Source organism: Ochotona curzoniae, unplaced genomic scaffold, assembly GCF_017591425.1.
Source record: "Ochotona curzoniae isolate NIBS_2020 unplaced genomic scaffold, NIBS_Ocur_1.0 contig_883, whole genome shotgun sequence".
Lineage (NCBI taxonomy): Eukaryota > Metazoa > Chordata > Mammalia > Lagomorpha > Ochotonidae > Ochotona > Ochotona curzoniae.
The window spans coordinates 27,049,658-27,072,936 of record NW_024466599.1 but is presented as its reverse complement, the minus strand read 5'-3'; positions in this window follow the sequence as shown (position 1 = coordinate 27,072,936).

Sequence of the window (23,279 nt, the reverse complement as noted above, 5' to 3'; positions counted from 1 at the left end):
CCTCTTTCCCTTGCATGATGTCCCTGAGTTAGGCCCAGATTCTCATCATTTGCCCCCAAAGTCCACTCAGATCTTTCTGGAAGATAATGGATTGGTTATCTCTATATCCCTCAGCATAGGAGCTGAGAAACAAGTACCTCCTTGGGCAATGAATATTTCCTTTCTGCCCCAGATTAGATTCCCTTGCATGAGAAACATCCTGTGTGTCCTTCCTGATGACCTAAACATTTTGTCTCTTTTACACCCAAGCTCAACCGTTCTTCAGAGGCGAGCTCAACAGATGGGGGAAGGAAAGGCGAGACCTTGAAATTACAGTGCAGAGCAGCGATGCAGTGGGTTCCTAAAATCCTGCCGCTGTTCAATGTTGCCAATCGATGGGGCTAATTCTAAGTCTTGGATGCTGCAGTTTGCACCTCTTGAGTTTCCCTCATCCAAGTTCTCATTGGCAACGGGTCGGAGGGCTGTGCTCACGCTCTGATGGTGAGTGGGTGCCATGCAGTTGGGATTATTTTGACTTCTCTTTCTTTCTGCAGACTGAGCATCTTTACTGAACTGTGGGACAGTGGCACACTGAAAGCATTAGATGGCTTTGTCAACAGAGCTCTTCTGTCCGACAGTTCTACTCAGGCTGTTGGAGGTGAGGTCCTAGAGCACAGGACTTCAGACAGAGCAGTAGGACAGCACCTGCCTGCTGTCCAACCCTAGGTGGGAATCTCTTTGGGAATGTTTCTGGCAGGTGATCAACTGGGCTCTAGTGGAAGCTTTGCAAAGACAGTCTAGCTTCTTCACAATGCTTGTCTCATCGTTAGCAGCTCCGGGCTCCTTTCTCCCCCCTGCAATCTACCCTTCCCTTTACTTCCACTCTGCTATTTCTATACATTCAAGACTCATTCTGAGGGCCAGAATTGTGCCAGAGCAGGTTAAGTTATGACCTACGATGGCACCCCAAATGGCTGCTTCATTTCTAAGAAGGACTCATGTGCTTGGGCTGCTGTCACTCATGGGGGAGACCTGGAAGAAGCTTCTGGATCTGATTTTGGCTTTGATCTGACCTATCTGGACTGTTGTAGCTAACTGGGATGTAAACCTGTGGATGGAAGATCCCTTCCTCTCTGTCTCTCCCTGTTTCTCTCTAACTCTGCCTTTTGAAGAAGTAAATGTATTCTGTCCTATTCAATCTCATATTTGTCTTAGGTGTGACTACAGCGGATAGACACTTTTGAACTTCTGTTGCTCTATCTGCCTAGCTTAGTGACTGGCACACAGTTAGTACATGAAGCATGTCTGCTGGATGAATGTGTGAGTGATTGCCTGGCACCCATGTCTTCTATATAACAGCTTTTCAAATATTAAAGGACAGTGATTAAACTGTACCTTCTAATTCCCCATCTTTTTTTTTTCTAGCAGGCTGTTAATCTTATGATAGTAGCTTATATCTTCAGACCTGATAATTGCTTTAACAACTTCCCCTACCACTATCTCTGACCCATTTTGGCATTTCCAGCTATTCACCCTAACACCAATAGGGTCTCCTGTGGAGTTAAGTGGGATCATCTTGCAGACACCATGAGTTTTTACCTGAAAGAAAACTCCAGGAATTCCTTTTCATCTTTGCATGGAGGAAGTGGATATACCAGGAATTCTGTCCTCCAACTGCTGCTTGTCAGGCAAAAGCATGTGTTAAGTACCTGGGTTTAGAGTCAGACATATCTGAACTTGTACTTGAGTTCTGCCAACTAGGCTCTTAGGTAGGTAACTTCTGTATTCTGTGTCTTGGACTCAGCATCTGTAAATGAGGTATAATTCTGAACCATTGCTGTGAAGATGAAATAAAAAATGAATATGGGTGCTGCTATTCCCCAGGTGTCTTCATAACATAAACCCTATGCTTCAGGTGAGCCTGGGTTGATTCACAGGTGCGCATGGGAAGGACAATATGTAAGGTGATACACACCTGCTTTTACAGTTCCTATGGGCTACAGATTTGGTCGTGGAACAATTTCGTATAATTTTGAGTAGGCTGAAGATGCAGGCCACAATGTGATGCTCACACCAGAGAAACCAGAAGAGTGCAAACAGTCGCAAATTAGGACATTGCAGAGGGTCTGGCACTGTGGTGTAGTGGGTTCCAGCTGCAGTGCTGGCATCCCATATAGGTGTCAGCTCAAATCCCAGCTGCACCACTTCCAAGCAAAGTTTCTGGCTTCTGATTTCAGACCAGCTCAGCTCCAGCCACTGCAGATATTCAGGGAGTGAACCAGAGGATGGAAGATCTGTATCTCTGCCTCTCCTCTCTGTAACTCTGCCTTTCAAGTCAAAAGAGAGAGAGAGAGAGTAGAAAAAAGCCCATTTCCTGGATTTTCTTCTACTCCTTTACACTTGAACACTTTCGCTCAGCTCCACATTGATAGGTCTCTGAAACATTTTTGTAGAGGAGATCTAGAATTGGCTTGCTGACCTTTGCCCTCTACACATTTACTAGAAAAAAAAAAGTGCTCCAACCTTCGGGCCTCAGTGTGAAGGACTGATTTTTGCCCTCGAAGCCCTGACCTCCAAAGTACTTGAGCTCAGTGAGCTGAGGGACTTGCTCTTGATTGGTCTGTTTGCTAATAGAGGATATGGCTACCTCTAACTCATTCACCCTATAAAATCTAGACAGGGGACAGCATGTTGGCTCAACAGGCTGATACTGCACATGTAAATGCTGACATTCCATACGGTTACCAGTTCATGTCCAGTTGCTCCACTTCCAATCCAGCTCCTTACTTGGCCAGGCAAATCAGCAGAAGATGGTCCAAAGCCTTGACACCCTGCATCTACATGGGAGACCTGGAAGAAGCTCCTGGCTCCTGGCTTCCGATTGGCTCAGCTCCAGGCATTGGCAGCCACTTGCAGAGTGAACCAGCAGAGAGGTCACTGTTTCTGTCTCTCCTTCTTTCTGTAGATCTGCCTTTCCAATTAAAAAAAAAAAAATCTTTAAAAAGAAAAAAAAAACCACACAGGATTTGGAACTGCTCCTCTTCTGTTTATGTCACAGATCTGACCATCTTGGATGAACAGAAATTACAACTGGCAAGCCATTCTTCCATCATTTCCTAGCCCTTCCAGCGATTCACACTGTAAGGCTATTTCTTTTGAGGGTGCCTACCCTGTTAGAACTACACCTTAGGAGATGGGATAGGTTGGGGCATGTGGGTATTGCTTGTCATTTCGCATTTTGTTTGAGGGGGTCTCTTACTCACTGTGTGGCCCTGCAGAAGGTTCTGTAGGGCCTTGAAGGGTGAGGATGGGTGGAGACATCAGTGCAGATATGAGCTAAGGGTATGATGAGGTGCAGAAGGCAAGGCAACTGCGTTTTCCAAATCCTGGAATTTTTATAGTCTTGATGCTTTAAGAGATGGCTTGACTCCCCAAATCATGTATTTAGGATCAATTCCTTGAAATAGATATGAGCTATTCACTGAGGCTGAGAAATGAACTATGGAAGGGGCCGTATCTTTGGAGTTTCTCTGTATTTCCTTCTTTCTTCCTTATTTTGGTATACCCCCAAATTCTTGGTGAAGGTGTACAGTTGGATATTTGGTGAGATAGCCAACTGGGAAGCTTATAAAATGACTCCAAAACCAGCAGCAAGAACTTTGAGATCAGAACATGTGCTGTGTAGACTTCACTGCTTGCTACTGCCAAGCAGGAACAAAGGAAAAGAAAAAAACCCCACCAACCGATTTCCTCCTGCTTTTAAAAAAGTAACAGAAAAACATGGGATGTTGATTAGAAGGCTTGGGCTTTTCTATCTGCCCTAATTGTCTAGTATTGGCCAAGATATAACCCCTCCTATCAGTAAAACGGAAAGGGCAAGGGGAGTTCCTTCTCACTTAAATAAACAGCACATGTGAAAAGTGTGGTTAGGAATTACTGAGACGGAAGAGAGAAAAGCAAAAGCAGCTCAGGTCTTGTTTCTTTTGGACATATGAAAACTTACGCAACTTCCACAGTCACAGCCTCTACACAATAGCAATCTTCTGTCCACATCCGCATTTCTAATTCTGATCAGATTGAGACAGGACTTGCAGTCAAGTCCGAACAGAGCTAGATTCAGAGATTTATTTAGGGGCTGGAGCGAAGCTTCTTGAAGCTCTAGGGTCTGGGCATACTGTGCACAGGAGATGTCTTCTGGGATTTGGGGGTTCCGGGAGGCAGATTCCCAAAGGTCAACCCTGGTGGAACTAGAGAGGCTGGCTCCATCCAGAGTAGATGATTCAGAAGATGGCTTACAGGAACACAGAAACTCTTAAAAGGTAGAATAATTGTTCAAGGCAGGAATGTCCATCCTGCGTGTTAGGACTGAAATGGAACTTCTTCTAAGGATTTTCATAAAGACATTTTTTTAAAAAAATAATTTATTTTTATTGGAAATGCACATTTACAGAAAGAAAGATCTTTCATCTGTTAGCTGGTTCATTTCACAAGTGACTGTAACAACTGGAGCTGAGCCAGTTCAGAGCCAGGAACCAGGAGCTCTCTCTGGGTCTCTATATAAGTACAGAGTCTCAAGGTCTCAGGCCATCCTTTACCACTTTCCCAGGCCACAGGTCAGGAGCTGGATGGGAAGTATAGCAGCTGGGACATCAACCAGCGCCCTTATGGAATCCTGGTGTGTGCAAGGTAAGAATTTTGCAACAAAGTCATCATTCCAGGCCCATAAAAACAGTTTTATTGAATGGACATGTTACCTTTTTAACAACAACCATGAGGAGAGACCAAGGAGAGATTTGGTGGCACTTTCTTTTAGCTGTACTAAGTAAAATTGGATGGCACTTTGCAGGAATACAAACAGGAGTCATTGGGCCCACTCTTGGGATGTCTCTAGCGAGGCAGTTCCCTCCCTGTCTCGACCACTCCTGTTTCCCTGATTCACTGCATGGGTTTGTTCTCAGAGGGCAGTTGGACGTCCAGAGGACTCTTGGATTTTTCTAAAAGTAGCACGGAGAGTTGCACATTTGTCTGTATGAAGGTGCATGCACGCTTGCGAGTACACAGCGTTGTCTCTCTGGCCCACTCTGCATCCCCACTCTGGATCTAAAAGACCATTCTACTTGGAAGAAACCCAAAGCACTGAGAAAGTTCTTACTGCTTTCCAAATAAGACGATGAAAAATGGGAAACACAGCCCCGCCACAGCCACCCAGCTTAATGCTGGTGTCTTTATTTCAATGCAAATTAAGACTACTGTGGCCTAATAAGGGGAAACAGCCATGCAGGACCTAGCCACCCCACAGAAACTCAAGTTTGCATTCTTTCTGGCAGCTTTTGCTGATGTGACAGAGTTTTTGTGGAAAAGCCAGTTATCCTAAAATAAGATTTCTAAAATTCTCAAGTCCACGGGAAGTCTTACCATTTTCTTCAGAACAGCAAAAGAAATTGCAGGCCTATCCTTTTGTTAGTTAAAGTCCCCACATCTAGAGCCAGGATGATTAGGGATGCTGGCAGAGTTGCAGGAAAATCTTTCTCCCAAGGCTTTGTTCTGTTCCAATGGGCCTGCCAGTTCTGCCTGTACACCCAGTGAGGGTTGTGTAACCCCAACACCCCTGGGAGCCTACCAACCCCCAAGAGTCTGCTTCCTACTTTAACCTGGTCCAGCAGGTCCTTCACACAAAGTCCTCTTTCATTGTCCACAAAAACTAGCTTGAACTGCATTCTGTTGAATCTAAAACTATAATCCACCACCCACCTCGCACAGGTGGCTCAGGAATAGCCCTTTTCTGAGCTATGTTTAGGTTTTTCCTTTTTCTCTCCCCTTTCTACTCCCTTCTGTAACAAATGAGAGAACACAGAGGGTATGGCTAGCATCCCAAGCTTCCAACAAGAATGGCAACACGAGGAGTAGACCTCAGCCTGTACCTTGAGAGATGTAGGTACCAGGAAAGGAAGCGTTCTCCTAGGGTTGATGGACCCTAAGGGCTGCTGCCCTCTGGCCTTCATACGGGGCAGGTGGAAAGCTCTGAGTCCCCCTCCGAGTTCACAAACTAACTAAACTGCCTCAAGACGATGATCCGAGTGGGTTCAGGAAGGTCCTAGTTCTGTCCTTGTCTTTTTTTTTTTTTTAAAGATTTATTTTTATTATTTTTCTATTGGAAAGGTGGATATACAGAGAGGAGAGAGAGAGAGAGGAAGATCTTCCGTCCGATGATTCACTCCCCAAGTGAGCCGCAACGGGCCGATACTATGCTGATCCGAAGCCAGGAGCCTCTTCCGGGTCTCCCACGCGGGTGCAGGGTCCCAAAGCTTTGGGCCGTCCTCGACTGCCTTCCCGGGCCACAGGCAGGGAGCTGGAAGGGAAGCGGGGCTGCCGGGATTAGAACCGGCGCCCATATGGGATCCCGGGCGTGCAAGGCAAGGACCTTTAACCACTTGCGCCACCGCGCCGGGCCCTGTCCTTGTCTTTTAAAAGACAATGTTTCGATATGCAATGTTTGGATTTTCCTTTTAAAGTTTTAACATTTGTCTTATTTTTAAAAAGTATTTAAAAAAATTTAAGGATTAATTTATTTATTTCTGGAAAGTCAGATCTGCACAGATAAGGAGAGACAGAGAGGAAGATCTTTTGTCTGCTGATTTACTTCCCAAGTGGCCGCAACCACAGGGGCTGAGCAGATCCAAAGCCAGGAGCCAGAAGCCTCTTCTGGATCTCCCACACGGGTGCAGGATCCCAAGGCTTTGGGCCATCCTCGACTACTTTCCCAGGCCACAAGCAGGGAGCTGGATGGGAAACAGAGCAGCCGGGACATGAACCGGTGCCCATAATGCAATCCTGGCACATGTTACATGAAGACTTAAGCCACTAGGCTATCATGCTGGACCCTAAAATTAATTTTTAAAATGATTTATTGGAAAAGCAAAGTGGCACAGAGAAAGAGAAAAATCTATCCATTGATGTTCTCTTCCAAATGCCCACAGTAGTGAGGGCTGGACCAGGCCAAAGTCAGAAGCCAGAAACTTTATCTGGGTCTTCATGTGTGTGACAGAAACCTAAGTCCATGGGCCATTATCTGCTGCCTCTCAAATGCCTTAGCAAGAGCTACATTAAAAGTGTGGGGCAGCTGGACCAGGCGTTGAGGCATGGGATGTGGGCACCCCAAGTTTGTTTTCTTAATGAAAGCTCCTGCGTCTCAAAGAGTACCCTAATAAAATGTAATGACCTTGTAGAAGGTTTTCTAGAAGTGACAATGATTAGCAGCGAGGAAGAAACTGGAAGAAGGAAATCTCAACCTGTGTACCCTTAAACCCCAAGCTGGCCAAGGTTTAGCAGGAAGAGGAAGAAGAGGAAGTCGAAAGGAGAAATTCTGTTGTCTGTAGATTGTGCTACCTCCCAGGGCCACTAGCAAGACAGACTAATGCTTAGAGGTCCCTCTGTGCCACCACTGGATTGAGGACATAGGCGATCTGGGAAGGATGGGGGAGGGAAGACAGAAAAGAGGAAGAGAGGAGAAAGGCCAAGGAGAAGCTTTAAGGCTCCAGATGGGGAGACCCCATCGTGGCTAACTACGGCTGTTGATGCTGCCAGGCCTATTTGCCTGGGCCCCTGCTAAAAACTGCTGACTGCTGGAGTGTCTACGTGCCTAAGAGCATAAACAGAATGGTTCAGGGGGGAAGTGACACAGGCCTGGATGGCCTAAGCTGTGGTCCTTGTACAGGCATCCAGCTGTACGACCTCTGGAATCTCTTCCTGACATGAGCTGGTTGGTCAGCTGGTCTCAAAGGTTGCTTCTACATGGAACATTCCCGATGTTGTGAAACGGTGATGATTTTGAAAGCCCTGTGACTCTAGCACCTGCATGAACCCACACCTTACTCGCCAGACATCCATTCAACCGGAAGAAAACTCTGCTGGGGAGGCCACTGCCACCACTAGGTCCCAATGCTAGGTCTCATTGTCTGTGGAGAGTTTATAGGGAATAGGCAACATAGTTTTATAGGGGATAGAAAGTAGGCAGTGGAGGGTTTATAGGGAATAAATTCCTCTCTTAAACCTTGAGATAAGAAGGCTTTTGTTTGAGTCCAGAGTTATGTAACTCACTTTTAGTAACACTCTCCCTGACTGTTTTATATTCAGCTTTTTAGCTGCCCTGGTTTGGGGCTTTAATTAAGTGGGTGGCCTTGTATTTATGCTAATTTTTTTGTCTTTCTCTTTCAGATCTGGAGGGGGGTAGTCACATTGATTTGTTTAGTAAACAGTGAGCCCAGTTTCAATTCCCTGGACCTAATAAATGGCCTAGGCTTGCTCTAGGAAATCTTCGCTTCTGATCAGGACTGTGGGAAGAGGGTTCAAGGCCACAAACCCAATCAACCCAATCAAACCTTACAACGGCAGAGGATTTCATTGGTGTTTGTTGAGCAGCCCCCAGGGCATGATTCATTCATCAATGTCATGTCCTCTCCAAAGCAGCTCTCTCCACCTCAGCCACTGTCCTTTAAAAATTGTCTTCCCAGTGTTAAGGTACCAAGGCAGACATGAGCCTATGTGTGTGCCTCAGGGGCTGAAGACAAATGGGAATTTCTGTGTAATGGAACAAGGAAGCAAAGCCTTGGAAGCAAACCAGCTGAAAGTCTTGCTTGCCATTGTGCAATAACCTGGTTGGGTGGGTCCCTGGTTCGGCCCTGGGGTCACCTAGGAGAAATCTCACTTGCCCTTCAGAAGGGGACTATCCTGAAGTTCTGGGAGGGAATCCACCCCACAATGTTCCAGAGCGGGGATAAGGGGGAGGAGGAAGAAGGTCCACAGGTAATAGCCATGAACACTCCAGACTGGAAGCAGACGGGGTCCACGGGCCTTGTCCCAGCTGCCCCCACCCCCTGGGCTGTCAGGTGTACTCTCCTCATTATTCTTCTTCATGGAATGGTGTTGGCATGCTGACTGCTACTCTCTGTCTCACATCTGCATCTTTCCCTGCACATGAATGCTAAGCAAGAGTTGCCAGGTAATAATTGGACGTTTGCAATTATTATTATTACTATCATTATTTTGAGAGAAAGAATGCTAAAATCTGTTGATTTGTTCTCCAAATGCCTGCACTGGCCAGGAGACCGAAGCTGGCAGCCAAGAACTCGATTCAGGTATCCCATGTGTAGCAGGAACTTAACCACTTGAGTCCTCCTGACTTTCCTTTCAGGGTCTGTGTTCACAGGAAGCTAGAGTCAAAAGCTAGAGATGGAATTCCAACCTAGGTACTCCGATGCAAGACAGAGGTGTCTGAACTGTTAAGCCAATGCCCAGTACTCACTAAGCTTTGTATTTGTCTTAATTGTTTTTGCTTAAAATATTTAATGCCAAACTTTGCATTGGTATGGGAGCACACCTGCCAGGAGGGGCATGGCATAGTAATGCCTATAATCACGGCCTTGCATGGGGCTGGCACACAGTGAGGCAATCAGCAACCATTTACTGAGCGCCAAGGGTGGCTAGGCTGAGCATTGGACCTGCAAGATGGGAGACAGTTGTGAAACAAATAAGCTGGCTGTTTGGAGGTATTATGGCAAAATTAGAAGTGTCCTCAGAACCTCATGCTCTTCCCTCCTAAGTATTTGAGAGTCATAATCCATTCATTGATTTAACACTAGGCATGGTTCAACTGGGTTGGAGAAAGAGAACACAGAATATGAGCAATACCTGGTTTCCAGCAATTCACCTGTGTCACTTGAGGTAGGCCAAAGGGGGAAGGCAGATGTGTAAAGACATAGTAAGATCAGTGCTCTAATAGGGTGATATGCACAGTGTCGGGGGAGCAGCAGAGAAAGCAGGAAGGTTTTGGCTTTCTGGAGCCGTGAGGATTCAATAATAAGACATTGACAGGAGGAAAGGGGTGGGGGATGGTGGGGAGAGCATTCAAGGCATAATGTGCCAAAATCTGGAGTCTAAGATTTGTGTGCTGTTTGAACAGGGCCAGGGTGGGGGAGCTGCACATAGGTGCAGAGCAGCAGTGAAGGTGAGGCAGGTGCAGGTGGAGAATGAAGCTGGAAAGTTTTGCTAGGGTGGATTGTGCAATGCCTGGGCTCAGGGCCTAGTAAGCAAAAGAGAAGCAAGTGTCAGACCTCCTGGACAGGGTGCAGGGACTCAGAGATTACCAAAAGGAGGCATTTTCACAGACTTCTGAATCCTGGCCTAAGACTGGAGCTCTGACACTAAAAATTTGCAAGGTGTTTGGGTGCATGCTGTGGTAGCGAGAGGTTTTGGTGGGAGTTTTCTCAATGAAAAACTGCAGGGACCGGCACTATGAATGTAGTGGGTTGCACCACTTCCTATGCAGCTCTCTTCTCTTTTTTAAAGATTCATTTATTTTTATTGGAAAGGCAGAATACGAAGAGGAGGAGGAGAGACAGAGATGAAGACCTTCTGTCCATTGATTTATGCCACAAGTGGCCACGATGGTCAGAGCTGAGCAGATCTGAAACCAGGTGTCGGGAGCTTCTTCCTGGTTTCCCATGTGGGTGCAGGGTCCCAAGGCATTAGGCTGTCCTCGACTGCTTTCCCAGGTCACAGGCAGGAAGCTGAATGGGAAGTGGGGTAGCTGGGATTAGAACTGGCACCCATATGGGATCCTGGCTTGTGCAAGGCAAAAACTTTAGCTGCTAGGCTACTATGCCTGGCCCTGCAGCTCTCTTCTAAAGTGCTTGGGAAAGCAGCAGAGGATGACCCAAGTGCTTGGCCTCTGCACCCCACGTTGGAAACCAGAAAACGCTCTGGCTCCTGGTTTTGGATTAGCCCAGCTCTGGCCATTGAGGCCATTTGGGGAGTGAGTCAACAGCTGAAAGTTCTTTCTTGCCTTTTCTTGCCGTCCCTCTGTGTAACTTTGCCTTTCAAATAAATAAGTGATTTTTTGTTTTTTTTTTTTTAGGGAAAATTACAAAATCTGATAACAGGATTCTAAGCATCTCCTAGGACACTGGAGGGCCTTGGTCTGTGTGGCACTTGGAAGGAAGCCTTTGATGGTGTGGATGCACAGCTGCTTGGGATGCCCCTATCCAGTATCAGAGTGCTTGGGGTTCATTGTGGGCTCTGTTCCCAATCCCAGCTTCCTGTTTATGTGCTGCCTGGGAGGCAGCAGTGATGGCTCAAGCACTCAGGTCTCTGTCATCCATATGGTAGATCGAGTTCCTGGCTCCTGGCTTCAGTTTGGTGCAGCCTCAGCTGTTGGGAGCGTTTGAGGGTGGGAGAATCTTGTCTGTCTATATTTCTGAGTAAGGCACTGTGACACACCTAGTCTGTTTGCTTCAGTGACCCAATGTGCGGTGCTTGTGCAAAATGTTCCAGTCCTGAGATTATGAACTCACAGTGATTTCTCTGGGGAAAAGCCAGTTAGTTGTCTCATCATTATGCACCTGTCTTAATCCTGTTTCCTGCTCGCTTTTCTGACCACCTCTCTGGCCTTTCCCTTGCTCCAGCCACTGCAGCATCTGTATGGTCCTGAGATAGTCTAACTCCTAGGGCTGGCATGATGGTTTATCTAGTAGAACTGCCACCTGCAATACTAGCATCCCATATGGGATGATTTCATTTGCTGGTTCATTCTGCAGCCACCTATAACAGCAGGGTTGGGCCAGGCTAAAGCCAGGATCTCTGAACTCCATCCAGCCTCCCATGTGAGTGGGAAGTACACACAGCACCTTATGCCTCCACCCGCTGCCTCCCAGCATGCATCAGTAGGAAACTGGATCAGATGTGGAGGACCCAGGACCCTAACCAGCTCTCTTACATGGAGATGTGGCAGTCCAAAGCAGCACTTTAGTAACCTTCTATGCCACAAAGCCTGCCCCAAGCCCCATTTTAAAGATGGGTAAGTTGAGATTCCAAGAGGGGCTGTGGTCTAAAATTTTACAGCTGATTAGTGCCAGCACTAGATCTTCTGCCATTTGGACCACCTATTTTCTCATTTATATCCCTAAATCACGTTATTTTTTCTGACTCTTCACAACAACAACAAAAATCCATTCATGTATGCAATGAAAAATTGTGTTTTCCCATTCTTGAGGAGGAAAGAAAAAGAGAGTGTGGCTTGCTAGAATATCTTCGACAGCTCAGTCTGCACCATGAGTTCACAGAGCATCACCCGGCCAATTACTACATGGCAATAACGATTAAGTGTGAATAATAGCAACATATTCTCTTAGTGCAGTACAATTCTATTACCTATCGTGCACATGGTGCGGGACTCAAAGTTTCATTTTGATTTACTGTCACAAGCACTGACTGCCATACAATTTCACATATTTCACCTTAGAGGCAAATCTATTTGATGGTGAATGAAGAAGGAGAGGCAACTTCTTTTTTTTTCTTAATAGAGGAAATAGAAATAACGACTTCCTAAAATTGCCTAGAGCATCAGGGACAAAACAGGGAGTTAAGAATCATAAAATTACTGATTCTAATTAGAGATTATTGGAAATCAATTTCTAGAACTCTTCTGGGCTTCAGGTCTCTATTCTCTAATCTTGAGGGGTCAGTGCTATGGTACAGCCAGTTAAGTAGTTTCTGCAGTACCCTGGCTGCTCCACATTTTTTTAAAAGATTTATTTCTTTTTATTGGAAAGATATTACATTTACTAGAGGAGGAGAGACAGAGAGAAAGACCTTACACCTGCGGCTTTACTCCAAATGACTACAATGGTCGAAGCTGAGCCAATCTGAAGCCAGTAGCTTCTTCCGGGTCTCCCATATGGCTGCAGGATCCCAAGGCTTTGACCCATCCTCAACTACTTTCCCAGGACACATGCAGGGAGCTGGATCAGAAGTGGAGCAGCCAGGACATGAACCAGTGCCCATATGGGATTCTGGCACTTAGAGGCCGAGGATTAGCAAATTGAGCCATTGTGCCAGGTCCTAAATAAGTAAATCTTAAGAAAAAGACATGAACATTATCCCCAGCACGGTAGTTCTCTTGTCTCATCCTTGTAATGCTCATCTCAGGTGAAGAAGCCCGCCTTCCTGAGTTCTACCACATTGGGTTACCTTGACCTTCTTTTGACCTTTATATAAAGGTACTCAGGTATAGCTCTCTCTTGTCTGGCTTCTTTTGCACTGTTGTAGTTTCTGTATTCTCACTACATTCTTTTGTCATATTGTCTGAATCCCACTCTACTACTGATGGACATTTTGACCATTTCTGCTTTGGGTCTGGAATGACTGTTCTTGCATATGTCTTAGCGAAAATATATGTGGGCTTCAGTTGGATATTACCAGGAGTAGTATTGCCGGATGGCAGGATATACACACCTTCACAGATATTTCCAAAATGGATTTTGCTAATTTCCCCACCCATCATTGATGTAGGAGGGGTTTGATCGCTGTTCTAGATCCTTGTCAACACTGGCACGATTTATCCTCTTACTCTATGATCGAATATAACACAAAGATGGATTTTAATATTTAATTTTTGTATAGTTTGGCAAGTGTATTTGTGGAATAGTGCATAAGGAAATATGTTAGATATAGACTTGACCAATTTTGATGCCCAATTCTTTCCTCTTGTGCTGTTCTTTTATTTCTTCATCAGGGGTAGATTCAACCCATTTAGCGGAGTGTGCAGGGCAGGTGTGTGTCCATTACATTCTGATTAGCTTGTGTTCGGATCAGATAATGCAGGCAAGGCCCATCACTCTCTGCCAATCACTCCATTTTCAAGCGTTTGTTCTGCTTGAACCAGGGGAGAAGAATTCTAGAAAATGTCCAACTTCTTTGTGTTCCTGCAGAGCATACATTTCAAGGGCTGAAGATCTTCAGGTTGAATTATCTTTTTCAGTTTCAAACTAGATTTTTTTGAGGGATGCACCTTAGGCCAACAGAAAACAGAGAAGTTAGAATCCTCTCTTATTGTGGACAGTAGGAGAGAACATGTGTCCTTGCATGCTTGAAGGAGTGGTTTGCACTCAAAATGTCTGATATTATTACAGCAGCCTCATCTGCCTGGGGCTGAATCAAGTCTGACAGAAATTTCCCCAAAGGTCAATCATTAGGACACTTAGGTTTCCTTTTTGCTGATTTTTAAAACATCCATCCTAATTTTTAAGAACTATTTCTATTGTCTCATTAGCTAAAGGATGAGCACTCAATCCTCTATTTCAGCATGCAGCATTGTGCCATGCTATGCACATTTTTGTTCATATTGAATATTGGCTAATTCCAGACTGAAGATCGGAGATGTTAAGTGCATTTGCTAGTTTTGAGTGGGTTTGGAATTAGGCACTGACTAAAAATAATCCTCCTGCCCTTTTTTTTTTTATCAAGTTTGAACTCTTACTTTGAGCAAGAAAGATGGCTTTGAATGGTCATAATCATGAAGTGGGGATTAAGAAAACATTTGCAGAGCTAATAACACAGAATCCATCTGGGCCAGGTTTCAGGCTCCGTTTGGACTGCTTACTGTCAGCAGTATGTAGCCATCATGTCTGTGTGTCTGTGTACAGGGCATTGTAGGAAAAGGAAGAAATTCCTGAAAAGAATATTGCCTTGAAATCCCGAAAGCATATCCAGTAGTAACTGTATACCGCCACTCATGGGGACAGACAGGCTTGTTCTGCAAGCTGAAATCGGATCGGGACCTTGGGGGCCTCCATGACACAGGCAGTGTTGTAGACTAGATCAAGAAACAATGGGATGTTGTATTCTCTCCTCTTTCTTTCTTATCAAGGTTGGCCAGTTTCCCAAGATGTGTGGGGAGATAGAGGAGGACTGGGAGTTTCAGAACATGTTTCCTTTGGGGATGGGTCTCATGTCTCAGATCACCTGATAGTTCATTCCCTTTAGCTATGTATTTGCTTTTGAATCTCAGATTCAACTTGGACTTTATTGAATTCAGGTCTATTAGGTAGCGGGTCTTTTTGACTAGGTAACCACAGATTATGAGCCCATGGACCTATGGAACAGGGTCTTTGGCAACCCAGAGCATTTATTTCCAGACCAAAGGGGGATTTGGTCATCGGTTTCAGACAATGTTCACTGTGGAGGAAGTTTGGCTCAGGTATATCGCCTTTCCTCAAACAAGCAAACAAAATCCAAATGTAAAAGCAAGACCCAAAAATCTAGATTTTTAACAATGTGCATAAATCTTGATTTTAAGTGTTTGCAATTAATTTTGAAAATTTAAAAATCACTTTGTAGGCTCCCTATTTGAATACCAAACAAGACAAATCTGTATGTCTCATTTAGCTTGTCAACCCCAAGTCTCTTAGCTACATTGATTTTCTGGAGAGAAAAATCCTACATTTCTTCCAGGCACTTCAAGTTGTGGGAGGCTATAACGTAACTATGCACGTGGCAGTAAGATAAAGCAAGACTCTCAGCTATTCAGGAAGGCTACATGAAAACCCAGAAACCCTATAAACATCCCAAGCCAAGGAAACAACAGCAAAGGCACAGGGTTAGTTCATAGATTATTTGCAAGGTTCTTTACCATTTGTTGCATCCTTATCCAAATGTTTCTCACTTCATGGCATGTTTCAATAGAAGCTACCCATGACTTAATTTTTTTTTTTTGTCTCTTAACTTTTTCAAGGCTTCTTGTTGCAGAAAGGTGTTCATTTTTGTCCAAATTTGGGAATTATCGGCAGAAGAAGGGCAGTTGGTTGATCACAGTGTGTTCAGAAATCATGTTTGATGTTCCCATTAGTGACGGACGCTGTGTACTGCCTCTCAGTTAGCTGTTCCTTTTTTTGCTAACACTATTCCAATTTTGTTCAGCTGTAAGAGCTTATATACTTCAGGGGAGGCTGGTTCCAGACCAGAGCTAAATGGTTACATGATTACACCAAACCAGTCATAACAAGCCCACTTTCCTTTCCAGAAATCAGCTTAAGATTAGGCATCTAGCAATCTTGACTAATGACACATGGGACAAGTCAGGGGGCTCCTGGGAGATTTTATTTGATGAGATCAAATTCAAGGTAGATTCAAGATGCTACTGTTTACGCTGTTGCACTTTAGGGAACATTTTAACCATTGGTAGCCATTTTACAATGATGGAAGAAGAATATGTGAACAAAAGTTAACCTACAAAGCAAAGCAAAAGTTGAAAAGATCCTAAGTGACTTAATGATGTCATTGAACAATAAGCTAAGCAGTTATGAAACCCCATTCTGCCTTAGAACTTACTGTTCTATGAAACATATTGTTTCCCCTTTGGTTGATGATGTTGTCATTCTCTGTTGTTTTGTGCCAAAAACATCCTAAATAACACATGCATTATCAGCTATTATTCCACTTCAAGTAGTAAATAAATCTAGATATCCCCTCAGGATTAGACTGTGCTCACAAAGAGCTTGTTAAAACCTATGAGCTTTATTGATTGAAGTATGTTTTACATTTGAGTTTACTTATTGGTTAATTTGATTTTAAAAGACAAAGAAAGACCAAGGAGAAGAGAGATCTCTTTTGTCTGATAGTTTACTCCCCAGATGCCTGTAACTGCCAGGGGTGGGCCAAATTGATCTGTGAGGCAGTCTGTGCTGAACGCAGCAGAGCAGCTGCCAGTGCGTCTGCTGAGATGTGCCATTGCTGTCACATACTAGCCACCATACATCAGGCAACCATCTTAAATTGGCTGAGTCATTTTTCTTTTTTTTTTTTTAAGATTTATTTTATTTTTGTTTGAAAGGTGGAGTTACAGACAGGAGTGAGAAAAGGTGATATTTCATCTACTGATTTCATTCCCCAAATGGCCATAATGGCTAGAGCTAAGCTACTCTGAAGCTGGGAGCCTTAGAATTCTTCCAGGTCTCCAACACAGGTGCAGGGTCCAAAAGCTTTGGACCAACCTTCAATGCTTTCCCAAAATTGGAAGTGAACCAGCTGGGACTTGAACTGGGGCCCACATGGGATGCTGCACAACAGATGGAAGGTTAGTTAGCTTAATATGCAATGGTGCTGGCACCAACGGAGTTACTTCTTTCGACAATAAGGTTACTTTGTGAGATAATCTCTTCCCTCGGTTCTACAAGGGGACAAGGGCCATAACAACCTCTGCTTTCTGTTTCCCCTCATCTAGTTAACATGTAGGATGTTAACTTTCAGGAGGTAGGCTCCAAAGTCTTTTTCTCTCTATTCTTATATACTTGGATCCAAAGCTAATGGAAACATGTATGAGGTCAGCGGTTCAAAGTGTTGTACATGCCCTGCAACGGTAGCCTCGTGGCTAAAGTCCTCACCTGTCGGGGTCCCTTGGCCAGCAAGTCAAACCCAGACACTCGTTGTCTTTGTGGAACCTTTATTGTAGAGATGACACAGCAAAACCGGTGCGCAGCGGCTGCACGGCGGCCGCCATGCAGCCACAGCGCAGCCGCCACGCATCACGAGGCGCGCAGCAGCTACATCTTGGCAAGACGTGTTCTCTCCCTCTCTCTCCCTCCGAGGCGCACTCTCTCTCCCCCCTCCCCGGTTCTCTGGCTCCCTTATATCTTGGGTAACCCGGCCAATCAACGTAAAGGTCACCTGTGCACGCAGCGGGCAGGCCAATCCTCACACAGATCACGCGCTGTCCACGCGCCATCCACGCACCCCTGGGCCAATCACAGCAGACTTCCTGTGACTTGTTTTTTCTAGCACAGCAGGAAGCAGCAGTTCGGCGCCCGTCTGTCTAGGGTGTGTGCTGTAGGCTCTCTACAGCTCCCCACACTCACCTTCTATGCACCAGGATCCCGTGTGGGCGCCAGTTCATGTCCTGGCTCCTCCACTTCCCATCCAGCTCCCTGCTTGTGGCCTGGGAAAGCAGTTGAGGACAGCCCAAAGCCTTGGAACCCTGCACCCGCATGGGGGACCTGGAGGAAGCTCCTGGCTCCTGGCTCCTGGCTTTGGAGCACTGTTGTAGCCACTTGGGGAGTGAACCAACAGTTGAAGATCTTTCTGTCTCTCCTCTCTGTAAATCTGACTTTCTAATAAAAATTAAACAAATCTTCAAAAAAAAAAAAGTTTCCTGCAATGTGAGTTCCAGCAGTATGTGTGTGGGGATTGGAGGAAAATGTATGAATAACATCAAGCCAGAAAAGAGTTTATGGAAAAATTATTCCAAATAGAAGACAGGCTAAATCGTAAACAGAGAATTTGTTTTTATACTCATCAATGATGAGTAAAATTAGAATTTCTCTCCTGTCAAGAATTCACTGTAAAATGCAGCATGCATATTTAATAAATATTCCTTACATTTTCAATCCAAACAGTATTTGCGGTTGTCATGGAAAAGAAAACCTGATAGGCCCTGGAAACATCTACATAAAAGAGACCTTATACAGATTTTTCTCGACTTTGAAGATAATCCTAAAGGTTTATGTACTAAAAATAAAATGTGATAATGCTGAAAGGGACTTTTTCTGAACAATCAATAAGTGACAACTTTTCACTACAGGGAAAACTAACTTGTCTTTCTATTCTCAGTTCAAAAACTGATCTCCCCAGAGGGCTCGTGCTGTGGCATGAACGGTTACTGCTCCACCTGCAGTGCTGGGCAGCCCATATGCGTGCTGATTCATGTCCTGGCTGCTCCACTTCCCATCCAGCTCCCTGCTTGTGGCCTGGAAAAGAAGTAGAAGGTGGACCAAACCCCAGAACCTCCACATCCCATGGGAATCCCAGGCGAGGCTCCAGGTTCCTGGTTTGAGCTCTGGCTTCTGTGGCCCTCTGGGCGTGAGTGAGTAGCTAGAAGACCTATTCCTCTGCATCTCCTTCTCCATCTGTAAACCTGCATTTCAAATAAAAATACATCTTAAAGAAGAAAAAGAAAACTACCCTGACATCCTCAAAGACCATACAGCCACAATTCAGAAAAAAAGTGTTTTAGTAAACAATGCCATGAAAGAAACAAATTAAAAATAATTGTTCTGGGGACATTGTAGCATAATGGATTAAGCTGTGGCTTACAGTGCCAGCATCCCATTTGAACAGCAGTTAAAATTCTGGCTGCCCCATTTCCTATCTAGTTCTCTACTAGTGGGCTGGGAAACAGTGGAGGATGGCCCAGATCTTTGGACTCTTGGACCCTTGTGGGAGACCCGGATGACAGTCCCAGCTCCTGGCTCTGGCTGACCCCAGCCATGGCTGTAGTGGCTTTTAAGGGATGGCGGGGGCGTGAACCAGCGAATGAAAGATCTCTATCTTTCCTTCTTGTTCTTTAACCCTGGCTTTCAAATAAACAAGAATTAATATCTTAAAAATACATTTTTCTACATGTTTTGAGTGTTTCTTACATGTTTAGGAGTTGTGATTGGTGGGACTTTTTAAAAAATACATTTATTTTTATACTTTCTAATTCCTAGATTTTTTCATTTCTTTTTTTGTTAAGGTTTATGTATTTGAAAGGCAGCCTTATGAGTGAGAGAGAGGAAGTGACACAGAAAAGTCTTCTGTCCAGATTCACACCTCAAATTGCTGCAATGTCCATGGTTGGGCCAGGCCTGGCTGAATCTAGGAACCAGTAGTCTATTCCTGGTCTCCTGAGTGGGTGAAGAGTCTAAAGTAATTGGGCCATCTTCCATTGCTTTTCCACATTAGCAGAGAGCTGGATTGGAAGTGGAACACCAGGGCTTAAATTGGCACGTATGTAGGATACCGGTATTGCAGACTGTGGCTTAACCTACTATGCCACAACACTGGCCCCTTATAATTCGTTTTCTGGAAGAAGTTACCCAAGTTTGTAGATGCTAACACCCCACCAATACTGGACCTGTTCCTAATGGGAAATGCATGGTACATGGTCTAATTTACAGTGGTCATTAGCAGGTGTTTGAGTACATCTGCAGAAACATGTCATGCAAGTGAAAGCTGTTTCTCATTTTCATTACTATCAAGACAAGCAAAACAAAACAAAAACCAGAACCACTGCTTTAGACAGCAGAAGCAAGGAATTTAGCAAATTTATCCTCGTTTGAATTCAGTGCTTATTATTGTTACGTATGTGTATGTTTATCACATACACATATAAATACACATACATAGATAGTCATTGATCCATTGGTATTATAAACATGTACACGTATTCTGGTTATTTATTTATGTATAATCAAGTCCTCCAAAACATAATGTCTTAGAACAAGAATCATTTCATTATTTCATATCATAGCTCACCTTCTGAGAGAGTGATCAGAGTCAACTTGGAAAAAAAAGTGTTTGCGAGGCAGTGCAGGAGGCCATGATTAACCTGTGATTGTTTCAGCTTGAGCAACAGGAAAGGGAGAAAAGGAACTCACACTGAGGGTATTCGCAGTTATGGATGCTCGTAACAATGGAGCAGGGAAGGAGGGATTGAGACCTAGGGCAAGTGTTGGAGGCAAAGTGCAAGACAGCTACAGTAATGGGAGTGAATGTAATTCCTAAATGGGCTACAGCAAGGACAATGGATTCCAAACGCTTCATCAAGGTGAAATGTTTTTGCCTGCCAACCAACCAGCCAGTTCTTTTCGAGCTTGAAATTAAGCTCAACTATGAGATGGAAAGAAAGATTTGGCTCTTCTCCAGGTACAAATAAACGACTTTGATGGTAAGGAGGCCAATGTAGATATTGTCTTAACCTTAAAAGAGGCCAAGATATGCAGTTTATTCTGTGAAGTTTGGGTTTCTCACAGACTTCAAAGGCATTCCTGAGGGTAGGCAAGTTATAGGGAGCCTGCTGACTGAGCTAAATGCTATTCATACCACACTCTCATTGGAGTTTAAAGTACAAGGCAGGTCTGGCTTCAGGCTACAAGCACATTTTCTGTGTTATGGTAATTACATTCCCTCTCTCATTGCTATTTTTGCGAAATTACTATAGAACATAATATAGACAGTTTCTAGAGAGTTTCTGCCAGCCTTCTTTTGTGTGATAATTGTAATCTAAAGACAGTCTCGATCTCCTTTTCCAATCACACGGAAGTCAATGGAATTCACAGTTTTGGAGTTTTGTGGCTTCTCTCTGCTAAATTATGTTAGTGACTGTAAGACATCTGTGAATTCCTTTAGATGTCAGTCATCCCAGGAGATGCTTGTCATTACAACTAGGGGAAGTCTTGTTGTGGTACCTGTGGGGATCCTTTTCATGGACATTGTTCACCCCAGGTATCCCCAACCATCTCCTGGGTACCCAGAAGATGTGCTTCTACCGTCTTAGTGGGCTAGAGAAATGGCTGTTATGCTAAGAGAGTTCTCAGAGCCCAGCTCTAAAGTCACTGTGTTATCTGGAGACACAGTGGTAAGAATATGGGCTCTTGAAGCAGACAGAGCTAGGTTGACATCTCAGCTGTTCAAATTGCTAGTCATGTGGCCTTTAGCAAAGTATGCAGCCTTTTTTTTTTTTTTAGATTTATTTTTATTGGACAGAGAGGAGGATCCTTTGTCCTATGATTCACTCCCCAAGCAGTCGCACTCCCCTGGCTGAGCCAATCTGAAGCCAGGAGCCTCTTCCAGGTCTCCTATGCGGGTACAGGGTCCCAAGGCTTTGGGCCATCCTCTGCTGCTTTCCCAGGCCACAAGCAGGGAGCTGGATGGGAAGCGGGGCTGCCAAGATTAGAACTGGCACCCATATGGGATCCTGGCACTTACAAGGCAAGGACTTTAGCCATAAGGCTATCGCGCCAGGCCCAACATACAGTCTTTTAAGATCTTAGTTTGTTCACCTGTGACAGGCTGATAATGAGGATAAAGTCAACAATCTTTGGCCTGTGGAGATGTTTGCTAGACTAAATGAAATCATGCACAGATTTGATGACTATTGCTTCTAGATCCCTTCTTAGACTTGAAAGAGCTGCTTCATTTGGTGCAGTAATCCTGGTGGCTGCGATGTACAGCCATCTGCCAGCTGTCAGGTTAAAGACTTCACTTTGTTACAGGACCAGAGGAAAGCGAGAGTCAAGGGGTTAATCATCTTTCCCAATATCATCAAAACAAGTGATGGAGCTGAGGTGTGAGTTTCAAAACTGGTGTTCTTTTCACTAAACTTGGCTGATGCTCATGTATACCAGGTTAAGCCATCGCCCTTGAAGAGAAATATAGGTCAGAGGATTATGATTTTTCCCTTTGCATTCATGAGAGGACAGCTGGTCCTTGTTGTATAAAAAAATAGATGCCCAATGTTAGGCAGGAAGCCTGGGGGGAACCCATCCACCCATGCAGTTACATACAGAGCGACTGCCTTTCAAGCTGCCCACAGTGCTCCACAGGAGATGCAGCTGTCCCAGGAGAGGCAGGCACCTGTGTCTAGACTTCTACAACAATTGTTATCCCCCAGCAAAGCCTTGATGTTCTTGATTTACTCTCAAAGTGTATCATTGAACACTGGCTCACCAGTTTTGCATATAAATAAAATATTTGTCAATCAAGAAACCAAAGTTTGTATTCTCTTTTCTTTAAAGATTTGTTTATTTTTACTGGAAAGTCAGATATACACAGAGAGGAGGAGATACAGAGAGCAGGAGCTTCCATCCACTGATTCACTCCCCAAGTAGCCGCAATGGCCAAAGCTGAGCTGATCCAAAGCCAGGAGCCTCTTCTATGTCTCCCACGTGGGTGAGGGTCCCAAGGCTTTGGGCCATTCTCAGCTGCTTTCCCAGGTCACAAGCAGGGAGCTGGATGGGAAGCAGGGCCACCGGGATTAGATTCGGTTCTCATATGGGACGCCAGTATGGGCAAGGCAAGAACTTTAGCCAGTCCCCAGAATTTGTATTCTTGTCCACACCATTTCCAGCTGGAATTCTGATTTTCCTCTTCCCTGTGAAAAATTTCTATTGAGTTTCTCAATATGCCCTCCACCAGTGTTTAATGTCAAAGGATGCCTCTAGTGTGACAAATTAACGTATTAGTGATAGTCACCATGCAACTTCTGGGACTAATTAGTGGCCATTACTTCTGAGGTTAATGAAAAGAATCTGCAGAGTCCAACAAAAGAATAGCAGTGATTAGGTCAAGCTCACGGTTTCCTAATACCCCAGCACTGGAAGTCCCTGAGTCCAATTCTAGTGTTATTCTTATCATCACTTAGGCCCTGAGCAACAATGTTGGGAACCTTACAGAATCTGCAAAAGACAGCTTATTCATCATCATATGCTTTCTTTCTTTCTTTCTTTCTTTCTTTCTTTCTTTCTTTTTTTTTTTTTTTTTAGATTTTATCTATTTGAAAGAGTTAGAAAGGGGAGGCAGATCCTTCCTCTGCTGGTTCACTTCCTAAATGGTCACAATAGCTGGAGCTCCAGGCCAAGAGCCAGGAGCTTCCTCTGGTTCACTTACATGGGTGCAGGGGCCCAAGCACTTTCCCAAGTAATTAGCAGAGAGCC